Source organism: Lissotriton vulgaris, chromosome 1_1 (genome assembly GCF_964263255.1).
Source record: "Lissotriton vulgaris chromosome 1_1, aLisVul1.2, whole genome shotgun sequence".
NCBI classification, from domain to species: Eukaryota; Metazoa; Chordata; class Amphibia; order Caudata; family Salamandridae; genus Lissotriton; species Lissotriton vulgaris.
The window spans coordinates 1167948414-1167973238 of NC_141685.1; positions in this window are offsets into that span (position 1 = coordinate 1167948414).

Sequence of the window (24825 nt, forward strand, 5' to 3'; positions counted from 1 at the left end):
TTTACATATATAGATAGTAAAAGCAGAACTAACAACAAGAGAGTAGTGAGGTAGAAGGCAATATACTGTATGGTCAAGAATAAAAATATATATTCATAATGACTGTGCAAATTAACATTATATGGCGGGCACGGATTGGTTTGTGTCATGGTAACTAACCATGCCCGTTGAGGTAGGGTTATAAGGCATTCCAGTGCATATCCATGATAATAAGTATAAATAAATCAAGTGTGGTAGAAGTTATATATAATAATTGTGATAGATAGTTAAGGTTCCACATATATGGATAAATAGATCAAGTGAGATAGACGTTATATAGTATGACTGTGAGATAAAGTTAAAGTTCACACATATATGAGGTAGTAGAGAAGTGTCAAGCCTCGGCTTGCGCACGGCAACAGTTCATTGTCCGATGAAGATCTTCCCATTTTCCATGAAGTGGGCGGCTCTCAGTTATCGTAATTGATCCATTCCAGTGATCCTTAAGTTTCTCTAAGTAGGGTATTTACTCATCAAGTGGCTCTTCAGTTCTCGTTTGAATGTTACTGTATTTTGAATCTTCCTGATGTTAGGAGGGAGTGAGTTCCAGATTCTGGGGGCGGCTCCGGAGAATGCTCGGTTGTAGGTCTTTTTCTTGTGGAAAAAGGCAGGTCGTAATAGCAAATCTCCTGCGCTTCTAGTCGTTCTTTTACCTCCTGAGATCATTAGTTTCTTGGCTAGGTATCTGGGTGTGTTGTAGTGAACTGCTTTGTGTGTAATACAGGCCATCTTCATTTGAATTCTGGCCTCGTAAGGTAGCCAGTTTAGTGCTTTCAAGTGAGGCGATATGTGATCGAATTTCTTTGTTCCCGTAATGAGTCTCGCCGCTGCGTTGAGGCAGGCTTTTAGAGGTGCTGTTGATGTTTTTGGCAGGCCCGCTAATGTGGTGCAGCCGTATTCGATCCTCGAGATGACTAGTGATTGTATAGCCAGTTTTAGGTCTGTCTCAGTGATAAAGGGTTTCAGTTTCCTTAAGTAATTCAGGTGGAAGCGGGCGCTCTTGGCCATTGAGTTAATGTGGTTTTTCATGTTGAGGTTCTTATCTAGTGTAATTCCTAGTGATTTGGCAGAGTTAACTAGAGTCGGGGTGCAGTCAAGCGCTGTCACCAATTTAGTCCACTCTATGACTTCAGATTGGCTCCTTGTCGGTGAGATTAGCAGGAATTCAGTTTTCTGGGCGTTTAGTTTCAGATGGTTCATTGTTAACCATCGTAGAGCACTCGTTAGTGTCTTGTTCATTAGTTCAATATCCTCAAGGGAGGCGATCTTTATGTATAATTGCGTGTCGTCCGCATACATATGATAGGATACCTGTGATTTTTGAAGGATCTCCGTGAGAGGTTCTACATATAAATTGAATAGATCTGGGGATAGCGTAGAGCCTTGTGGAACCCCTATTGCGTTGGGGCTCGGGGAAGAGATTGCTTGGTTGATTAGGAATCGCTGAGTCCTGTTCTGTAAGAAAGAATTGAACCATTTCAGCACGTTTCCAGACAAACCCATCCTGTCTTGTAGTCTAGTCATGAGCACTTCGTGCTTTACCGTATCAAATGCTGATGAAAGGTCTAGGAGGATCAGTAGGCAAGATTGATTTCGGTCTAGGGCTTGTAGGGCGTCATCGACAATGTGCAGGATCGCAGTTTCGGTACTGTGCCCTGTCCTGAAGCCTGATTGGCAATCATCTAGTAACGAAAATTTAGCGATGTGTTGACTTAGTTGGCCCTGCACGCATTTCTCAATGAGTTTAGCCAGTAGAGGGTGGAGGCTTCCTCATCTACCAGGATGATAGGGGCAGGGGTGTCTACAGTGTCATCCTCTGAAGGATGGCCTCCTTCAGCATTCCCTGTGGGGTTTGCCTTAGAGGGCTTTAGAGTCTCAGACTGGTCTAAGAGCTCTCTTAGGTGGTCTGTAGTAGGGGAAGGCCCTGTCTTCAGACCCCTTAAGACACAAAGCTGTCTTAATTCCTTAAAGAAAAAATAGCAAATTTGGATGGAGCCCTTGGAGGGTCACTCTCCACAGGAGTAAGTCCACTGGACCCCTCTGCTCCAGACATTGCTCTAGTGTGGGTGGATGTGTTGCAATCTACCTACACTGGTGTTTTCCTACTAAACCTATCTAGTAGTTGTAGCTAGGGTGTGCTACTCCCTTTGCTCTACAACAACTAAGTTCAGTAGAACTTAAGTATACTAGTCTTGTTTTATATGTACCTAGCAGGTACCTGTATGATCTTTCAAATGATAATCTCAAAGATTGTAATGGTAAAACAACAGCAAGCTCAGATCCCAATCCGCTGCTCACCAATGTGAGAAGTTGGCCTGGTATATAATGCTCACTAATTCTTAGTGATCACTTTGTACCATGCCAAGCAACCCTTATGATGATGGTTGTAATTCAACCTTGTAGACCAGTTATCCTAGTGGTAACGTGGACAAAGCAGTCTTAGGCTAAACTCTGAAAGGCATGTGAAGCCAGCTGTTATACCATACACAACCCCCTTGAATACCAAATGAAAGGGACACCACACAGATATATATTGAAAATATATATTGATTTATTAACTATAAAATCCCCTGGACTCTTTATGAGCACAGAAGCACAAGCGTTAAATCACAAGACAGTTTAAAATACACAAAAGTTGCACAATATGGATGAGCCCTAGGGGCCACCTAAACCATATACTAAGAAAGTGGTATAAGAGATACCAATAGGAAAGGGAACAGGCCTAGGGCCTTGGGAATCGCTGGAGCTATTCGAGACTAGCAATGATTAAGTCGGGAAAGGCCCACGGGACTCGGGTGCAGTGTTCAAAGTGCACGCACTTTCCGATGCAAAGTCTATGGTGCGTAAAAAGTACAAAGTTAGAAAGTTAGGAACCTTCCGAGTGACCTACGGAGTTAAAACTTAAGACACAGGCCCTTGAGATGTGTACCAGTGCAGGAGCACCGGCGGAGCTGAGTTACCTCACCCACAGGAAGCGGGTGCACAGGGTCGAAGTAGTGTCGGGTTTCGTCACGCTGGTCGATGGTGCTTGGAGCTGAAGATGCTGCAGGCGGCTCGATGTGAAGAGTTCCGGTGGATCCAAGGGTGGATCTGAAGATGTGAAGACCTGAAAGCAGAGGGGACAGTGTTCAAAGTCACTAGCCAGTGACTACCGTGGAACCAGATGGGAACCAGGCGATGTTGGGTGCAAACAGGCGTTGTCGGGTAGCTTCGTCCTGCAGCCACGTGGATACCCGGGGTCGAGGACGTCCAGGAGTCAGTCACGAGCTGTCCCACACAGGCTTCTCGCTGTTGGCGGTGTTGGCAACTTGATCGGAGCAAACAGGCCTTGGCAAAGGCAAGCCAGGCAGAAATTGAAAGATGCTTAACACTCGGACCAGCAAGGTCAGAGCGGGTACTCCTTTTTACAGGAGCTTGGGTAGGTCTGGAGCAACCAGACCTGCTGTGTAAATTGTCGGTTTCGTTGCCAAGATGGCCGCTGACCACGTGGCTAGTGGCCGGGATGGCGCGTCAAGTGGCACAATGCAAAAGAGCCCCACGCAGATCGTGGAGATGCTGGAGGGCTGATCTTTGGTGCAAGGGCTGCTCGGTGGTGGGGGTTCTCAGTCCCCAAAGCACAACGTCGAGGATGCCTCAGAAGCTGTGCAGTCAGCTTTTCGAGTGTCTTCCAAGAGGTCCGGTCCCACATCGCTCGGTGCCTCCACGGGTCCCTTCTTTGCAGGGACTGTGGATCAGGCTCTGAGAGGTCTGGGAGTCTGGTTCTTGTTGGGCTCTGGGCTCGGGCTCCGGCGGGAGGCGGCGGCAAAGCAGATGTCGAGTTGCTGGTTGGTACCTGTGTTCACAGGGTGGCCACTCCTAGGCCACAAGGGAGATTCTCTTCAGTCTTCTGTGCAGCAGAATGTCGAAGTCCAGTCTTCTTCTTCGTGTAAAGTTGATTCAGGATGATCTGCTGTGCAATGGCACTGCTCCCACTCTTATTCCCAATCTGAGGGGTGGATCACCTACTAGGTCCCTCCTCTGGGAGGAACCAGGAAGGGGGGCGGTTACACCTCCTTTCCTTTGTCCAGTTCCGCGCCAAGCCTGGGTCTGGAAAGTCCCAGGACCGGTTTGGACTGGCCTATGCACGGGGACACCTTGTGTGCCCCGGGCATGTCTGATTCTATTCAGCCCTGTCCTACCCAATACACAAAACCCTGTCTGGGGTGGTGCTCGCACCTCCCAAGGCAGGAAACCCTTTGTCCAGGCCACCATCTGCCGAGTTTCGGTCAGCAGCAGGAGGCCAGACTCGTGTCTGTGGTGGCAGCATCCATTTTTTGATGCTGAGGCTCTGTTTAACTTTAACCGGGGTTAAGGCTACACACATGTCGTGTCCCTCTAGAAGGGTGGAATGCTATCCCCGTCGCCAGAATTGGCGAGGGGATAGTATTCCAGTTCGTATGACACCTTACTCGACATGTTTTGATAAAGCCAAACCAAAGATAGCAAATAACCGCGAGGATTATAATGCATTTAAGAGTATATGGTATGGCAATATCCCGGAACAGCTTAGGGAGTGGTTCCCGACAGCTGCAGACAGGCTCAGCTCATGCTAGAGCACCATCTCACATATTTCCAAGCACTCTGCCTCCAGGATTGATGAGGCCTTCCATAGGAGTGGCTGATAGGAACATATGTGTCCAGTTTAGGGTTAGGCACAGGCATACTGTACCTAAGTAAGAGGTGATTACACCAACTTACCCCAGCTGAGTGATCAGCCAGTTGTGTCAAAGATGGAGGCCAGGCCAGGGGTGGCACAATACATGCTGCAGCCCCTGGTAGGCCTTGGATACACCTATGCCCTGGGCACCTATGGTGCACTGATACAGGGGCTCATAAGGTGAACCAGTTCCAATTCGTAATGCACCTAGAGTGCATTGGCAATAATTTAGAGAGAGAACAGCAGGCTGTGGGTCTGATTAGCAGGCCCAAAGCCACATTAAGTCAGAAACCAGTGAAGCAAAAAGCAAAAATTTGGGGTGACCATAGGATAGCAGACCCTACTCTCCTACAGACAGAATGCAGAACAATGTCATACATTCACCCCAGTGCAGAGATCTGGGCCTAAATCCATCGTTTTTTTGCACTCCAAACCACCCCAGTTCAGTCATGGCCATATGCAAATCAGTCTGACCCTGTGCCTCATGGGAACAGTCCAGCCCGAACTGCCAAGCCATGACATCCCTGGACCAGAAACAGGCTTCCGAGGACCGGTTTCTGGCATTCCAGCCGTCTTCAGCCAGGCTTGCTTGAATCCAGTGGTGTGGAGAGCATGCGACTCACGTCTGAGCATACCCATCCCACTTGCGTTGACAAATGCAAAAACCACCGTTGATGAACAGAATGCAGAACAATGTCATACATACACCCCAGTACAGAGATCTGGGCCTAAATCCATCGTTTTTTTGCACTCCACACCACCCCAGTTCAGACATGGCCATACGCAAATCAGTCTGACACTGTGTCTCATGGGAACAGTCCAGCCCGAACTGCCAAGCCATGCCTTCCTTGGACCGGAAACAAGCTTCCGGGACCGGTTTCTGGCATTCCAGCCGTCTTCAGCCCAGCTTGCTTGAATCCAGTGGTGTGGAGAGCATGGGACTCACGTCTGAGCATACCCATCCCACTCGGGGTGACAAAATTGAAAAACCACAGTTGATGGACAGAATGCAGAACAATGTCATACATTCACCCCAGTACAGAGATCTGGGCCTAAATCCATCATTTTTTTGCACTCCACACCACCCCAGTTCAGACATGGCCATATGCAAATCAGTCTGACCCTGTGCCTCATGGGAACAGTCCAGCTCGAACTGCCAAGCCATGCCTTCCCTGGACCGGAAACAAGCTTCCGAGGACCGGTTTCTGGCATTCCAGCCGTCTTCAGCTCGGCTTGCTTGAATCCAGTGGTGTGAAGAGCTGTAGAAAAAGGTAGGGCTAGGACCTTTCTCAAGATTTGCCCGGCGCTAACCGCCCTTGTACCATTGAAATTTACCAAGCAATGAGGCAGGCGCCGGAGACCAGAAGGCAGGAAACAGAAGTTTATTCCGACGGAGCAGAACACATCAGATCAGACAACAAGGTATCGTCTCGAGGTGCTCTAACAGCCTCTCGGAGGCCTGGCCTCTTATACACTGGTTTATGGCATGTGACCTTCCTTTATTACAATCACAACTTTGTAAGGCAAGGAAAAGACATCCCCGTAATCCTCGTGTTAATCCCACCCCCATATACCTTCACAATAGAGGTCCTCAACCTGCTGATAAGAGGAAGAGTCATCACGCAGCTGAGTGTTTCGTCGAGTCTTAGGATGTGTGCGCCTGATCATGTCACAGGGGGTGGGGAGGCCTGGATCAATAGAGGGTCCTTTGAAGGAGAGCGACCTCATACAATAAGGGTAGTAAATGATATCTCTCGGCTTAGGCAATGGCCTCGGACCTGTGTGGACAGTCGGACACGGGGTGAGGGGCCATCAATGGAGTGGTATTCATGCCGCGTGGACAATCCAGCGCAGAGGGGAGGTTGCTCAACAGAGGGGCATTCATGGGAGGGGAGGAGGTGTTGGTCAGGCGCTGGCATGACTCCCAAGGACAGGGTCATGCAGAAGGGTCATGCTCATAAGGAGGAGGGAGGGGGAGCCAGGGCGCGCGGAGGATGCTTGCTGGGTCACAGGGGCGCGCTGGCGATAGATCGTGGGCAGGGGGACCATGATATCTAAAATGGCTGCCGTGCACGTAGTACATAGGTGACCTAGAATGGCTGCCGTGCACGTAGTGCATAGGTGACAAGTTGGCGCAGATAATGTTCAGATCGCAAACTAAAATTCCACAGTCCTCCCTTTTAACATGTCTCGCCAACTTGTCAGTTTGGATTTATCCCCATAAGGCCACGTATTTCTACTTCATAGAGGGGGCTCATGTGCTCATTTCGGAAGTCCAAAGTCTTTGGGCACATACAGTTAGAAGCAAGGCCGAGCAAAGGTGGCAGACATTGGATACCTAAGCAACACCCACATAATATTACAATAGGTATCAGTACGAAGGAAAACAACTTCCAACCCCAATTTTTCAAAGTGTCCCAAAACCAGCTCCCAAGCGACCATCCTTCCTGCTCTTGGTGAACCTCTGAGGACAGTCTGTGGAGGTGTTCAATGGCTTTGTAGACTGAAGGCGAGTTGTCAGGCACGTAGGTGCAGCAGCTGGATCCGATGATGCGGCATGCTCCTCCTCGGTCGGCTAGGACCACGTCTAAGACAAGTCGATTTTGGAGGGTCACGAGGCGGACCGCCTGAAGCTCCGCAGTATTGTTGGCGAGGATGCCAGCCGTGATGTTGATCGTTGTTTCTACTGCCTGGGTCAGGTGTCGGATAGCACGGCTGTTAGCCATTGGGCCCCACAGAGGAACAAGTCCCTTTGCTGCATCCAGGAACTGTGCTCCAGTGGAGTCGGCTTGCCCAAGGTCGTCTGCACGCCTCTGCCGGTGGTGGTTGGCAGGGGCTACATATGTGGGTGGAAGAACGAAGGCAATATAACAGGTGCCCTTCCATCCTTTCGGGAGCCAGGTGTAAGCCTTGGTGCCACACACAAAGTACATATCCGGAGAAGCAACAAAAGAAGGGGGTTCAGCTGAGTCCAATGTTCTGGTGACTCGGCAGGCGCTGTAACCCACCAGCTGCGTTCCTTGGCCTTCTAGGCACACAAGGCCAGTGACATTGATCACGGACAGAGCCACAGTCAGGGTGGCGGTAGTTTGTTTCTGCAGATGAGAGAAGGTGGTTCTGGCTGGATTGTGGAGCACCTGTACTTCGACTCGTTCTTTGGCTGGAATGTCTTTGATGAAGGTGGTGCCTGCGAGTGCTGGACACAGGGCAGCTGGAGTCTTTCCTGTTTTGTTCAGCCAGAACCCAGAGTAGAAGAGTGACACTGTCCGGCTGGAGGTGGCGTTGTCCCTGTGGCTCTCTTGCATGAGGATCAACCAGGCGAGGCAAGAGCCGTGAACTGAGAAGGGTGAAGGGATGAAGGGGATGGAGTGTCCAGTGGCATGTGGGAGCAACCCACAGATCCAACAGTTCGTAGCATTTGCAGCAAGGTTATGTTGGTGCAACAGTTGCACAAAGGAATTGTTCCAGAATTCCCTGCGCCTTTCTCGGAGCTGAGGCGACAGAGAGATTAGGTGATGCTCTTTCAGGGGTGTTGGCTGTGCAGTAGGTAGCAATGTCTCATGAGCCGGTGTGCTCTCTTCCAGAATCCAGAGGGAGGTCATGAGAAGGAGGCAGAAGAGGAAGACAATGAAGAGTGCAATTGTCTTCGATTTGTGCAGGTTGTCAGTTTTTGGATTCCTATACTGGGTATTTCCCGTTGCTTCCATCATCTTCTTATCTGGCGCTTCCATCATCTTCTTATTTGGCGCTTCCATCACCTTCAAGGGGCTCGGTAGTGGGCAGAACCACAGACCTCGTTTAGCTTCTCTCCCGGCAACCCTTGATTGTGTGTGGGTCACCGTTCTGAGATTTTAACTTAGTCCGTGGCCTACTTAGCCGAGACTCCCTCCTTTCGACGCAGGAAATACCCTTCTCTGGATGGCACAGTAGGATCAGAGAATTTTGCAAGTTCGAGTGCCCCAGTATCTGGATAACAGTCCAATATCGGTCGGTCTTTGGTCAGGAGCTCTTCTTGGGTGCTGACGTTTTCTGTCGTGGCCAGGTTTGCAGGGACCTTCCGACAATGATGCGCGTGCAGCCAGTGCTTCTTCCCCTCCACTCGGAGTGCTGTTCGGGTGGTGATCAGCACTTGCCAGGGGCCCATCCACCGAGGTTCCAGACTCTTGGTTCGCTGGAAATTTCGTATCAATACAAAATTTCCCGGTTGGATGTCGTGACCGGGGCCCCTGGAAGCATCGGGGATGGCCTGCTGCACCTGTTGATGAATGACAGACAACGTTTTAGTCAACTTGCACAAATAATCAGATAGTAGGACGTCTGGGACGTCATGAATGGAGGTCGGTTTGGGAGCAGTCCAGAGGTTCATAGGCCGCCCAAACACGACCTCATAGGGGGTCAAATGGTGCTTGGTGGGAGTGGAGCGCATTGATAACAAAGCCAGTGGGAGGGCATCCGGCCAATTAAGTCCAGTGGTGGCCACTATTTTTGCCAGTTTCAGCTTGAGTGTGGCATTGTGGCGTTCCACTAGACCAGCGGATTGGGGGTGGAAGACCGCATGGAATCGTTGCTTCACCCCCAACCCTTTCAGGATTAGCTGGATAACCTCAGCTATGAAGTGGGGGCCATTGTCACTCCATAAAATTCGGCAAAGGCCATAGCGAGGGAAGAATTCCTTCAGTAGTACTTTGGCAGTAGTCATGGCAGTGTTGTCACGGGTTGGATAGGCTTCTACCCATTTGCTGAAGGCACATACGATGACTAGTACATACTTCAGGCTTTGGCATCTCTCTAGTTGGATGTAATCCATCTGAAGGACCTCAAAGGGGTGATTGGGGGTCCCAAACCCTCCCCGGGGCACTACAGTTCCTTTCCCGGGGTTGTGTTGCAGACAGATGAGGCACTGCTGAACTAGGCGTCTGGCTGAGTCAGGGATTTTGTCATTGTGCCAGACTTTGGAAATGAGTTCGATCATGGGTGCAGATCCTATGTGTGCGGGGGAGTGAGCCATTGTCAGTATGGGGATCAGGTATGAGTCGGGCAGCAACCATTTGCTTGCATCCTTCGTTCGCCAACAGCCCTCCTCATCCTTCAAACCCATCCTTGCCCACTTAGTCAGCTCGTGAGGGGTGCTGGCCGATTGTATGTCTCTAATCATTATCCTTGTGTCACTCCATGTTTCTGCTTGTGACCTGGTCATGTATATGCGCGTCACCGTCCTATTCTCAGCTGTGGTTCGTGCAGTGACGTCGGCCAATGCATTCCCTTGCCCAACTAAGTCTGTCACCCTTTTGTGTGCTTGACATTTGATCACCGCCAGTCGTTTGGGGAGGAGAACTGCTTCAATCAGAGCGGAAACTAGATCTCCGTGGAGGATCGGGGTGCCGTGGGATGTCAGGAATCCCCTCTCCCTCCACAGGAGCCCAAAATGGTGGACCACTCCGAAGGCATACTGGCTGTCCGTATATACGTTCGTGGTGGTCCCTGCGGCTATGATGCATGCTCGGGTGAGGGCTATCAGCTCTGCTGCCTGGGCAGATTGTTGTGTGATGCAGGCTGTCTCAACTACTGTTCGGGCTGTCGTTACTGCATAGGCAGCTGAAGTGGTGCCATCTGGGAGTTTGATGCAAGAGCCGTCTACCCATAGCTCTCCATCGGGGTCGGGAAAAGCAGTGTCTCGGAGGTCAACCCTACTCCTAGTTTGTTCGTCCGTGAGGGTCACACAGTCGTGTATGGGAGGCACGTCGGGGTCATTTTCAGGCAGAGGCAGTAATGTGGCAGGATTCAAAGTCGTGCATCTCTTCAGTGTGATGTGGGGTGCAAGTAGAGTCAACTCGTACCCTGTCAGTCGTGCGCTAGTCAGGTGCTGGGTCTTTGTCTGATTCAAGAGGGTGTCGACTGCATGGGGTACTAGCACTGTGAGGGAGTTGGAAAGTACAATTCCCTCGCTCTGACGGATAGAGACAGCAGCGGCGGCTACTGCTCGAAGGCAGGCAGGCAAGGCTCTGGCTACAGGATCAAGAGTGGCGGAGAAGTAGGCACAAGGGCGCTGCTTAGGACCAATTGATTGAGTTAGGACAGACAATGCGCATCCCTCCTTTTCGTGGGTGAAGAGGGAGAAGGGTTTGGAGTAATCCGGCGTTCCTAGGACAGGCGCTGAGCAGAGTGCATCCCGTAATTCTTTAAAGGAGGCTTGACACTCAGCGGTCCAAGGAAGTGGGGAGGGGACATCTTTGGTCAGTAGGGCAAGTAATGGTTTCACAATGAGGCTGTAATTAGGCAACCACTGTCTGCAAAAAGAGGTTAGGCCAACCAAAGAGCGGACCTGCTTCTGTGTTTTCGGGATGGGGGTATCTAGGATGGTTTGGATTCGGTCGGGTGTGAGTTTCCTCCCTTCTTTGGACAGAAGATGGCCTAGGTAAGTCACTTGTGGCTGGCAGAACTGTAACTTCTTTTTGGAGACTTTATGGCCATTCTCTGCAAGAAAGTGTAGGAGTTGGACGGTGGCTGTCGTTGCAAGCGGGGTGGTGTCGGCCGCCAAAAGGATATCATCAACATATTGGATCAACACCACTCCCTCCGGTAGCTGGAAGGCATCCAGCTGTCTTTTGAGGGCCTGGCTGTAAATGCTGGGACTTTCAGTGTACCCCTGGGGAGCTCTACAAAATCGGTACGAACGGGATTTTAAGGTGAAGCCGAACAGATAACGGCTATCTGGATGAATGGGGATAGAGAAGAACGCGTTCTTAAGGTCGATAACAGTGAAGGTGGTGGCAGTGGACGGGATGAGGGTCAGAATGGTGGTGATATCAGAGACCACAGGATATTGGGGTACAACCACTTTGTTAACCTCTCGCAGGTCGATGATGAAGCGGTACGCTTTCTCATCTCCTTCACCTTGCTTCTTAACAATAGGTAGGATTGGGCTGTTGCAGACGTTGCTAACTACCTCTTCAACCACTCCTGCATCTACCAGAGACTGAATGATCGCTACCAGTGCCTTCTCACCCTCTGGTGATATCCGATACTGCGGGAGTTTCGGGAGCATAGCGTCCTGTCGTACAGTTATGTGAATAGGATCAATCATCATTCGCCCCACATCAGAGTCATTTTTGGCCCACAGGTACGGGGGTAGGGTGTCAAGCAGGGACAGGTCAGCGTCAGTTACGGAGCACATGTGTCGTGGGGGAGGGGATCTGGGCATGTCTGGGTTGTCGTACAGGATGACTCGTATTCCATCTGGGGAACATCTAATGGTAGCTCGAAAATGTTTCAGTAAGTCAATACCCATAATGGCGTCAGGGGAGTTGGAGGAGAGTAGAAATGTCGCGTCAGTAGTGTTGTTTTCTAGGTCAAAGGTAATAGGTACGGACAGGGGGTTAGTGGAGGGCGTCCCATCGAAACCTATCGACGTTATGTGTGAGCCAGACAAGGGTGCCCTTGGAATCAGTCGTTTTGATAACACACTACGTGTCGCCCCAGTGTCTACCAAGAATGGAGACTCTGTACCCAAGACCTTAGCGGTGACATAAGGACCTTGCTGGTCAACACAGAGCTCGACTGGATCCCTCCCTTGCCCCTGGCAGTCCTATGCAAAGTCGGGGGCATGTTCACCTTCAGATAGCTGATATTGGTTCTGTCGGGGACGGTCAAATGTGTTCGGTCTTCCTGATCTGTCATTATTGGTGTCGTTGGGGCTCCCTCGTCCCTGTACTCTATTCCTCGGACCACCCGCCACATCCCTGGAATCCCTATTCCTATTCATTTCTAGCAGAACTGGACACTGGAATTTCCAATGGCCGAGCCCTTTGCAGAAGGCGCATTGGTCATTGCTAACGTCTCTACGTCCAGTGTGGGGTGCTAGGGTGTGATCTTTAGGAGGTAGATCTCTGGGGGTGGTTGATTGGTAGTTCCCCCTTTGGTGTTCCCGTCCAAGCGCTATACCTTGTATCTGGGCTATCATTACCCTTTCCTTTAAATCTTTCTTCTTTTTCTCGGACGCCCTATCATTCTCATTCCTTTGGTGTTCGTAATATTGAGCCATCTGAAGGATAGCTGCGGGTTTGGAGGCCCCCCAACTACTCTCGCTCGTCTGCAGTTTTTGGGAGACTTCTTGTGTTAGTCCCTTTACATAATTTTGCACAAACAGGTGCTGTCCGGTTGCGGTGGTCATGTCTTGGCCACTGTAGTCGGAGAACACTGTCTCAAATCGGGAGAAGTATTCTGACACATCTTCCTGGGGTTTCTGTCGACAGGCTGTGACTATCGACCAGTCTACTTTTCTTTCCGGGACCAGGGTTTTCAACTTCTGGACCAGTTTGTCTGGGAGTTCCAGTATGTCTTTCACTGGTTTACTCCCCGGCTCTCGCTGTCTATCTAGTTTACCGAGTTGGTCCCAGGTATGTCCAAACAGATCTGTGTGGTCAACCTTCCGGATTTGCTTCCACACATCAGCTGGCAGGCATAACCCAAAGAACAAGTCAATATCTGCTAAAGTCATTATTGTCGAACCCAAGGCTGTGCCTAATTCGGTATAAAATGCCGTTGGGTTCTTTCTTAAGTCGGGCAGGGTTTGTTTGAAGGTTAGGATATCTTGTCGGTCCCATGGTTGGTAAACCCAATTGTACACAACCCTTCCCTTTGCATGTTCATTATTAATATCATCGCTCGTCCCCTGGCCCCGTGGCGGGATCCAGTAAGGAGCCGCTTCTCTGATAGGCATCATAGTATTGACTACTTCTGCCGAGGTTGTTTCAGGGACCGTAACCTTGGCTTCTGGCTTCTGTTCCGCGAGGTGGCGGAGGACCTCAAGCATTTGCATGAAGAGCTCCGTCGCCTCACGTTCAGTCCCATCTCCAACATCAACCTTCCTATACAGTGTTGTTAGTTTAGCGGGACCCTTACTCTGATACCTATCTTCATACGCGTTCAGGGTGTGGTAGCTGAATCGCAAAATGAAATGCCGTCTGTGGCTGTCGGCATGTGAATTATATATGCTCATTGTGTATTCTTCGCTCTCCCTTCGGTCTACCAATGTCTTTGCTATTTCGTTGATCCCATCCCGCTCATCTTTGCTTAACCTACTTAACCTGGCTGATGATTGTTTGCTAGCCTCGGGGTCGTCTGACGAAGTTGTTAATGTGGCTGGTGCGGAGGCCGTGAGGGCCGGTGCACTAGCACTAGGGTCACTTTCGCTCACACTCGGGGCTGGCAGGTTTTGTTGGCTGGGAGCGTATGGAGGGGGCATGTAGATGATTGGGGGACCTAGCAGTAACTCATCGTTTGCCCGTTGTTTGGAGGGCAGTTCAGGGTAGAGCGCAGAGGGGGTCCTAACAGGACATAGGCCTGTTGACCCTGATTCTTGGTTTTGTGTAGCTTCTTTTCTTTCTTTTATTTCTTCTTCTAGTTGTTTTGCGGCTAGGTGGGCTGCCTTTCGTAGTTCTTTCCCTACTTTTGCTTCTTCTCTTTTCTTTCGTTGTTCCGTTTCTTTGCGCCACATGCCGATACTGTCGAGCATAGTGGGCGTGGTCTTATTCTTCTGGAGCGCTATTTCTAATGTTTTTATTTTATTTTCGTTAAAGGAACCTATCAGTGGCCACTGACTTTCAGGGTTCTTTTTCGTATATTTATGCCATAGTCTAGTGTAAGCTATAGCGACTAGTCCATACTTAGTGAACATGTCCTTATTAGGGGTGCCCTCCAGTGGAGCTGGATGGTTCATCTCTAATAAGCGGTCCGGGCTAAACAGGCTACCAACCAGTGGGGAGAAGATAGGCATGACGGTTTACACCGGGGACAAAAGTCTGCACTACCTATCTTATCACAGCGGGCAAAGACTAGGCAGAATATTTCTATTCTCCGTTGTTTGGCGGCGGTGAATACCTCAAACGAACCAATACCGAATAATCGGCCAATCAAACAATTCAGTGGGGAGAATAAGTGGGCACGAAAAGTTATCGCTACCCACTCTTTCTCTACCTGCAAAGAGAGACCTTGTTCTTCCCTGTTTGCGGATAAAGAATCTCCAGACAATAATCCACGAACGACAGTTCGGGAAACAGTGGGGGAGGAAGATAGGCACGGCAGATTACAATGGGGACAAAAGTCTGCGTTACCTATCCTTCACTGTTTGCAAAGAGAGAGCCTGTTTGTTTTTCCCCGTTTGCAGACAGCGAATCTCCAGAGGTTTCAACAAATCGTAATACTAGTATTATCCAAACAAAAACAATTTTCCTCAATTCGTCGTGTTTACACGACCTTACCCGGACCGCATGGACGGTTTCCTGTCCTCTGGATCCAGCGCCCGATCGTCCTCTCTCCTTCGTGATGTTCGCGGCACTCCTGATGGTTCCCAGTCAGGACCGTAGATCACTCGAGAGAGGTCTGTTCAGAACTAGTGAAGGTCGGATGATCGGCTGTCAGACGAGGGTCTATCGGACATGAGCTCTTCCCGATCGTTGCAGTCGTTCACTCTGTCATCGGGACCTCTCCCACTGGATCCACGTGTCGCTGATGGGCCCCACGCTTTGGGACGCCAAATTGTAGAAAAAGGTAGGGCTAGGACCTTTCTCAAGATTTGCCCGGCGCTAACCGCCCTTGTACCATTGAAATTTACCAAGCAATGAGGCAGGCGCCGGAGACCAGAAGGCAGGAAACAGAAGTTTATTCCGACGGAGCAGAACACATCAGATCAGACAACAAGGTATCGTCTCGAGGTGCTCTAACAGCCTCTCGGAGGCCTGGCCTCTTATACACTGGTTTATGGCATGTGACCTTCCTTTATTACAATCACAACTTTGTAAGGCAAGGAAAAGACATCCCCGTAATCCTCGTGTTAATCCCACCCCCATATACCTTCACAATAGAGGTCCTCAACCTGCTGATAAGAGGAAGAGTCATCACGCAGCTGAGTGTTTCGTCGAGTCTTAGGATGTGTGCGCCTGATCATGTCACAGGGGGTGGGGAGGCCTGGATCAATAGAGGGTCCTTTGAAGGAGAGCGACCTCATACAATAAGGGTAGTAAATGATATCTCTCGGCTTAGGCAATGGCCTCGGACCTGTGTGGACAGTCGGACACGGGGTGAGGGGCCATCAATGGAGTGGTATTCATGCCGCGTGGACAATCCAGCGCAGAGGGGAGGTTGCTCAACAGAGGGGCATTCATGGGAGGGGAGGAGGTGTTGGTCAGGCGCTGGCATGACTCCCAAGGACAGGGTCATGCAGAAGGGTCATGCTCATAAGGAGGAGGGAGGGGGAGCCAGGGCGCGCGGAGGATGCTTGCTGGGTCACAGGGGCGCGCTGGCGATAGATCGTGGGCAGGGGGACCATGATATCTAAAATGGCTGCCGTGCACGTAGTACATAGGTGACCTAGAATGGCTGCCGTGCACGTAGTGCATAGGTGACAAGTTGGCGCAGATAATGTTCAGATCGCAAACTAAAATTCCACAGAGCATGGGACTCACGTCTGAGCATACCCATCCCACTCGGGGTGACAGATGCAAAAACCACAGTTCATGGACAATATGCAGAACAATGTCATACATTCGCCCCAGTACAGAGATCTGGGCCTAAATCTATCATTTTTTTGCACTCCACACCACCCCAGTTCAGACATGGTCATATGCAAATAAGTCTGACCCTGTGCCTCATGGAAACAGTCCAGCCCGAACTGCCAAGCCATGCCTTCCCTGGACTGGAAACAAGCTTCTGAGGACCGGTTTCTGGCATTCCAGCCGTCTTCAGCCCGGCTTGCTTGAATGCAGTGGTGTGGAGAGCATGGGACTCAAGTCTGAGCATACCCATCCCACTCGGGGTGACAAATGCAAAAACCACAGTTCATGGACAGAATGCAGAACAATGTCATGCATTCACCTCAGTACAGAGATCTGGGCCTAAATCCATTGTTTTTTTGCACTCCACACCACCCCAGTTCAGACATGGCCTCATGCAAATCAGTCTGACTCTGTGCCTCATGGGAACAGTCCAGCCTGAACTGCCAAGCCATGCTTTCCCTGGACCGAAAACAAGCTTCCGAGGACCGGTTTCTGGCATTCAAGCCGTCTTCAGCCCGGCTTGCTTGAATCCAGTGGTGTGGAGAACATGGGACTCACGTCTGAGCATACCGATCCCACTCGGGTGACAAATGCAAAAACCACAGTTGATGGACAGAATGCAGAACAATGTCATACATTTACCACAGTACAGAGATCTGGTCCTAAATCAATTGGTTTTTTGAACTCCACACCACCCCAGTTCAGACATGGCCACATGCAAATCAGTCTGACCCTGTGTCCCATGGGAACAGTCCAGCTCGAACTGCCAAGCCATGCCTTCCCTGGACCGGAAACAGGCTTCCGAGGACCAGTTTCTGGCATTCCAGCCTTCTTCAGCCCGGCTTGCTTGAATCCAGTGGTGTGGAGAGCATGGGACTCACTTCTGAGCATACCCATCCCACTCGGGTGACAAATGCAAAAACCACCGTTGATGGACAGAATGCAGAACAATGTCGTACATTCACCGCAGTACAGAGATCTGGTCCTAAATCCATTGGTTTTTTACACTCCACACCACCCCAGTTCAGACATGGCCATATGCAAATCAGTCTGACCCTGTGCCTCATGGGAACAGTCCAGCCGGAACTACCAAGCCAAAGCCTTCCCTGGACCGGAAACAAGCTTCCGAGGACTGGTTTCTGGCATTCCAGCCGTCTTCAGCCCGGCTTGCTTGAATCCAGTGGTGTGGAGAGCATGGGACTCACGTCTGAGCATTACGCATTCTACTCGGGGTAACAAATGCAAAAACCACAGTTGATGGACAGAATGCAGAACAATGTCATACATTCACCCCAGTACAGAGATCTGGGCCTAAATCCATCGTTTTTTTGCACTCCACACCACCCCAGTTCAGACATGGCCATATGCAAATCAGTCTGACCCTGTGCCTCATGGGAACAGTCCAGCCCGAACTGCCAAGCCATGCCTTCCCTGGACTGGAAACAAGCTTCCGAGGACCGGTTTCTGGCATTCCAGCTGTCTTCAGCCCGGCTTGCTTGAATCCAGTGGTGTGGAGAGCATGGGACTCACGTATGAGCATACCCATCCCACTCGGGGTGACAAATGCAAAAACCACCGTTGATGGACAGAATGCAGAACAATGTCATACATTCACCCCAGTACAGAGATCTGGGCCTAAATCCATTGTTTTTTTGCACTCCACACCACCCCAATTCAGACATGGGCATATGCAAATCAGTCTAACCCTGTGCCTCATGGGAACAGTCCAGCCCGAACTGCCAAGCCATGCCTTCCCAGGACCGGAAACAAGCTTCCGAGGACCGGTTTCTGGCATTCCAGCCTTCTTCAGCCCGGCTTGCTTGAATGCAGTGGTGTGGAGAGCATGGGACTCAAGTCTGAGCATACCCATCCCACTCGGGGTGACAAATGCAAAAACCACAGTTGATGGACAGAATGCAGAACAATGTCATACATTCACCCCAGTACAGACATCTGGGCCTAAATCCATTGTTTTTTTGCACTCCACACCACCCCAGTTCAGACATGGCCATATGCAAATCAGTCTGACACAGTGTCTCATGGGAACAGTCCAGCCCGAACTGCCAAGCCATGCCTTCCTTGGACCGGAAACAAGCTTCCAGGACCGGTTTCTGGCATTCCAGCCATCTTCAGCCCTGCTTGCTTGAATCCAGTGGTGTGGAGAGCATGGGACTCACGTCTGAGCATACCCATCCCATTTGGGGTGACAAATGCAAAAACCACAGTTGATGGACAGAATGCAGAACAATGTCATGCATTCACCCCAGTACAGAGATCTGGGCCTAAATCCATTGTTTGTTTGCACTCCACACAGCCCCAGTTCAGACATGTCCTCATGCAAATCAGTCTGACTCTGTGCCTCATGGGAACAGTCCAGCCCAAACTGCCAAGCCATGCTTTCCCTGGACCGGAAACAAGCTTCCGAGGACCAGTTTCTGGCATTCCAGCTGTCTTCAGCCCTGCTTGCTTGAATCCAGTGGTGTGGAGAGCATTGGACTCTCGTCTGAGCATACCCATCCCACTCGGCGTGACAAATGCAAAAACCACAGTTGATGGACAGAATGCAGAACTATGTCATACATTCACCCCAGTACACAGATCTTGGTCTAAATCCATCGTTATTTTGCACTCCACACCACCCCAGTTCAGACATGGCCATATGCAAATCAGTCTGACCCTGTGCCTCATGGGAACAGTCCAGCTCGAACTGCCAAGCCATGCCTTCCCTGGACCAGAAACAAGCTTCCGAGGACCGGTTTCTGGCATTCCAGCCATCTTCAGCCCGTCTTGCTTGAATCCAGAGGTGTGGAGAGCATGGGACTCACTTCTGAGCATACCCATCCCACTCGGGTGACAAATGCAAAAGCCACTGTTGATGGACAGAATGCAGAACAATGTCGTACATTCACCGCAGTACAGAGATCTGGTCCTAAATCCATTGTTTTTTTGTACTCCACACCGCCCCAGTTCAGACATGGGTATGTGCAAATCAGTCTGACCCTGTGCCTCATGGGAACAGTCCAGCCTGAACTGCCAAGCCAAAGCCTTCCCTGGACCGGAAACAAGCTTCCGAGGACCGGTTTCTGGCATTCCAGCAGTCTTCAGCGCGGCTTGCTTGAATCCAGTGGTGTGGAGACCATGAGACTCACGTCTGAGCATACCCATCCCACTCGGGTGACAAATGCAAAAACCACAGTTGATGGACAGAATGCAGAACAATTTCATACATTCACCCCAGTGCAGAGATCTGGGCCTAAATCCATCGTTTTTTTGCACTCCACACCACCTCAGTTCAGTCATGGCCATATGCAAATCAGTCTGACCCTGTGCCTCATGGGAACAGTCCAGCCCGAACTGCCAAGCCATGCCATCCCTGGACCGGAAACAAGCTTCCGAGGACCGGTTTCTGGCATTCCAGACGTCTTCAGCCCAGCTTGCTTGAATCCAGTGGTGTGGAGAGCATGGGACTCACGTCTGAGCATACCCATCCCACTCGGGGCGACAAAATGCAAAAACCACAGTTGATGGACAGAATGCAGAACAATGTCATACATTCACCCCAGTACAGAGATCTGGGCCAAAATCCATCGTTTTTTTGCACTCCACACCACCCCAGTTCAGACATGGCCATATGCAAATCAGTCTAACCCTGTGCCTCATGGAAACAGTCCAGCTCGAACTGCCAAGCCATGCCTTCCCTGGACCGGAAACAAGCTTCCGAGGACCGGTTTCTGGCATTCCAGCCGTCTTCAGCTCGGCTTGCTTGAATCCAGTGGTGTGAAGAGCATGGGACTCACGTCTGAGCATACCCATCACACTCGGGGTGACAAATGCAGTTCATGGCAAATATGCAGAACAATGTCATCATTCGCCCCAGTACAGAAATCTGGGCCTAAATCCATCATTTTTTTGCACTCCACACCACCCCAGTTCAGACATGGTCATATGCAAATAAGTCTGACCCTGTGCCTCATGGAAACAGTCCAGCCCGAACTGCCAAGCCATGCCTTCCCTGGACCGGAAACAAGCTTCCGAGGACCGGTTTCTGGCATTCAAGCCGTCTTCAGCCCGGCTTGCTTGAATCCAGTGGTGTGGAAAGCATGGGACTCACGTCTGAGCATACCCATCCCACTCGGCGTGACAAATGCAAAAACCACAGTTGATGGACAGAATGCAGAACTATGTCATACATTCACCCCAGTACACAGATCTTGGCCTAAATCCATCGTTATTTTGCACTCCACACCACCCCAGTTCAGACATGGCCATATGCAAATCAGTCTGACCATGTGCCTCATGGGAACAGTCCAGCTCGAACTGCCAAGCCATGCCTTCCCTGGACCGGAAACAAGCTTCCGAGGACCGGTTTCTGGCATTCCAGCAGTCTTCAGCCCGTCTTGCTTGAATCCAGTGGTGTGGAGAGCATGGGACTCACTTCTGAGCATACCCATCCCACTCGGGTGACAAATGCAAAAACCACCGTTGATGGACAGAATGCAGAACAATGTCGTACATTCACCGCAGTACAGAGATCTGGTCCTAAATCCATTGTTTTTTTGCACTCCACACCACCCCAGTTCAGACATGGCCATATGCAAATCAGTCTGACCCTGTGCCTCATGGGAACAGTCCAGCTCGAACTGCCAAGCCATGCCTTCCCTGGACCGGAAACAAGCTTCCGAGGACCGGTTTCTGGCATTCCAGCCGTCTTCAGCTCGGCTTGCTTGAATCCAGTGGTGTGAAGAGCATGGGACTCACGTCTGAGCATACCCATCCCACTCGGGTGACAGACCAAAAACCACAGTTCATGGACAATATGCAGAACAGTGTCATACATTCACCCCAGTACAGAGATCTGGGCCTAAATCTATAATTTTTTTGCACTCCACACCACCCCAGTTCAGACATGGTCATATGCAAATAAGTCTGACCCTGTGCCTCATGGAAACAGTCCAGCCCGAACTGCCAAGCCATGCCTTCCCTGGACCGGAAACAAGCTTCCGAGGACCGGTTTCTAGCATTCCAGCCGTCTTCAGCCCGGCTTGCTTGAATGCAGTGGTGTGGAGAGCATGGGGCTCAAGTCTGAGCATACCCATCCCACTCGGGGTGACAAATGCAAAAACCACAGTTGATAGACAGAATGCAGAGCAATGTCATGCATTCACCCCAGTACAGAGATCTGGGCCTAAATCCATCGTTTTTTTGCACTCCACACCACCCCAGTTCAGACATGGTCATATACAAATCAGTCTGACCCTGTGCCTCATGGGAAAAGTCCAGCCCGAACTGCCAAGCCAAAGCCTTCCCTGGACCGGAAACAAGCTTCCGAGGACTGGTTTCTGGCATTCCAGCCGTCTTCAGCCCGGATTGCTTGAATCCAGTGGTGTGGAGAGCATGGGACTCACGTCTGAGCATACCCATCCCACTCGGGGTGACAAATGCAAAAACCACAGTTGATGGACAGAATGCAGAACTATGTCATACGTTCACCCCAGTACAGAGATCTGGGCCTAAATCCATTGTTTTTTTGCACTCCACACCACCCCAGTTCAGACATGGCCATATGCAAATCAGTCTGACCCTGTGTCTCATGGGAACAGTCCAGCTCGAACTGCCAAGCCATGCCTTCCCAGGACCGGAAACAAGCTTCTGAGGACCGGTTTCTGGCATTCCAGCCTTCTTCAGCCCGGCTTGCTTGAATGCAGTGGTGTGGAGAGCATGGGACTCAAGTCTGAGCATACCCATCCCACTCGGGGTGACAAATGCAAAAACCACAGTTGATGGACAGAATGCAGAACAATGTCATACATTCACCCCAGTACAGACATCTGGGCCTAAATCCATTGTTTTTTTGCACTCCACACCACCCCAGTTCAGACATGGCCATATGCAAATCAGTCTAACCCTGTGCCTCATGGAAACAGTCCAGCTCGAACTGCCAAGCCATGCCTTCCCTGGACCGGAAACAAGCTTCCGCGGACCGGTTTCTGGCATTCCAGCCGTCTTCAGCTCAGCTTGCTTGAATCCAGTGGTGTGAAGAGCATGGGACTCACGTCTGAGCATACCCATCACACTCGGGGTGACAAATGCAAAAACCACAGTTCATGGCAAATATGCAGAACAATGTCATCATTCGCCCCAGTACAGAAATCTGGGCCTAAATCCATCATTTTTTTGCACTCCACACCACCCCAGTTCAGACATGGTCATATGCAAATAAGTCTGACCCTGTGCCTCATGGAAACAGTCCAGCCCGAACTGCCAAGCCATGCCTTCCCTAGACTGGAAGTAAGCTTCCGAGGACCGGTTTCTGGCATTCCAGCCGTCTTCAGCCCGGCTTGCTTGAATCCAGTGGTGTGGAGAGCATGGGACTCACGTTTGAGCATACCCATCCCATTCGGGTGACAAATGCAAAAACCACAGTTGATGGACAGAATGCAGAACAATGTCATACATTCACCCCAGTACAGAGATCTGGGCCTAAATCCTCTGTTTTTTTGCACTCCACACCACACCAGTTCAGACATGGCAATATGCAAATCAGTCTGACCCTGTGCCTCATGGGAACAGTCCTGCCTGAACTACCAAGCCATGCCTTCCCTGGACCGGAAACAAGCTTCCGAGGACCGGTTTCCGGCATTCAAGCCGTCTTCAGCCCGGCTTGCTTGAATCCAGTGGTGTGGAGAGCATGGGACACACGTCTGAGCATACCCATCCCACTCGGCGTGAAAAATGCAAAAACCACAGTTGATGGACAGAATGCAGAACTATATCATACATTCACCCCAGTACACAGATCTTGGCCTAAATCCATCGTTATTTTGCACTCCACACCTCCCCAGTTCAGACATGGCCATATGCAAATCAGTCTGACCCTGTGCCTCATGGGAACAGTCCAGCTCGAACTGCCAAGCCATGCCTTCCCTGGACCGGAAACAAGCTTCCGAGGACCGGTTTCTGGCATTCCAGCCGTCTTCAGCTCGGCTTGCTTGAATCCAGTGGTGTGAAGAGCATTGGACTCACGTCTGAGCATACCCATCCCACTCGGGGTGACAGACCAAAAACCACAGTTCATGGACAATATGCAGAACAGTGTCATACATTCACCCCAGTACAGAGATCTGGGCCTAAATCTATAATTGTTTTGCACTCCACACCACCCCAGTTCAGACATGGTCATATGCAAATAAGTCTGACCCTGTGCCTCATGGAAACAGTCCAGCCCGAACTGCCAAGCCATGCCTTCCCTGGACTGGAAACAAGCTTCCGAGGACCGGTTTCTAGCATTCCAGCCGTCTTCAGCCCGGCTTGCTTGAATGCAGTGGTGTGGAGAGCATGGGGCTCAAGTCTGAGCATACCCATCCCACTCGGGTGACAAATGCAAAAACCACAGTTGATAGACAGAATGCAGAGCAATGTCATGCATTCACCCCAGTACAGAGATCTGGGCCTAAATCCATCGTTTTTTTGCACTCCACACCACCCCAGTTCAGACATGGTCATATACAAATCAGTCTGACCCTGTGCCTCATGGGAAAAGTTCAGCCCGAACTGCCAAGCCAAAGCCTTCCCTGGACCGGAAACAAGCTTCCGAGGACTGGTTTCTGGCATTCCAGCCGTCTTCAGCCCGGATTGCTTGAATCCAGTGGTGTGGAGAGCATGGGACTCACGTCTGAGCATACCCATCCCACTCGGGGTGACAAATGCAAAAACCACAGTTGATGGACAGAATGCAGAACTATGTCATACGTTCACCCCAGTACAGAGATCTGGGCCTAAATCCATCGTTTTTTTGCACTCCACACCACCCCAGTTCAGACATGGCCATATGCAAATCAGTCTGACCCTGTGTCTCATGGGAACAGTCCAGCTCGAACTGCCAAGCCATGCCTTCCCAGGACCGGAAACAAGCTTCCGAGGACCAGTTTCTGGCATTCCAGCCTTCTTCAGCCCGGCTTGCTTGAATGCAGTGGTGTGGAGAGCATGGGACTCAAGTCTGAGCATACCCATCCCACTCGGGGTGACAAATGCAAAAACCACAGTTGATGGACAGAATGCAGAACAATGTCATACATTCACCCCAGTACAGACATCTGGGCCTAAATCCATTGTTTTTTTGCACTCCACACCACCCCAGTTCAGACATGGCCATATGCAAATCAGTCTGACACTGTGTCTCATGGGAACAGTCCAGCCCGAACTGCCAAGCCATGCCTTCCTTGGACCGGAAACAAGCTTCCGGGACCGGTTTCTGGCATTCCAGCCGTCTTCAGCCCTGCTTGCTTGAATCCAGTGGTGTGGAGAGCATGGGACTCACGTCTGAGCATACCCATCCCATTTGGGGTGACAAATGCAAAAACCACAGTTGATGGACAGAATGCAGAACAATGTCATGCATTCACCCCAGTACAGAGATCTGGGCCTAAATCCATTGTTTTTTTGCACTCCACACAGCCCCAGTTCAGACATGTCCTCATGCAAATCAGTCTGACTCTGTGCCTCATGGGAACAGTCCAGCCCAAACTGCCAAGCCATGCT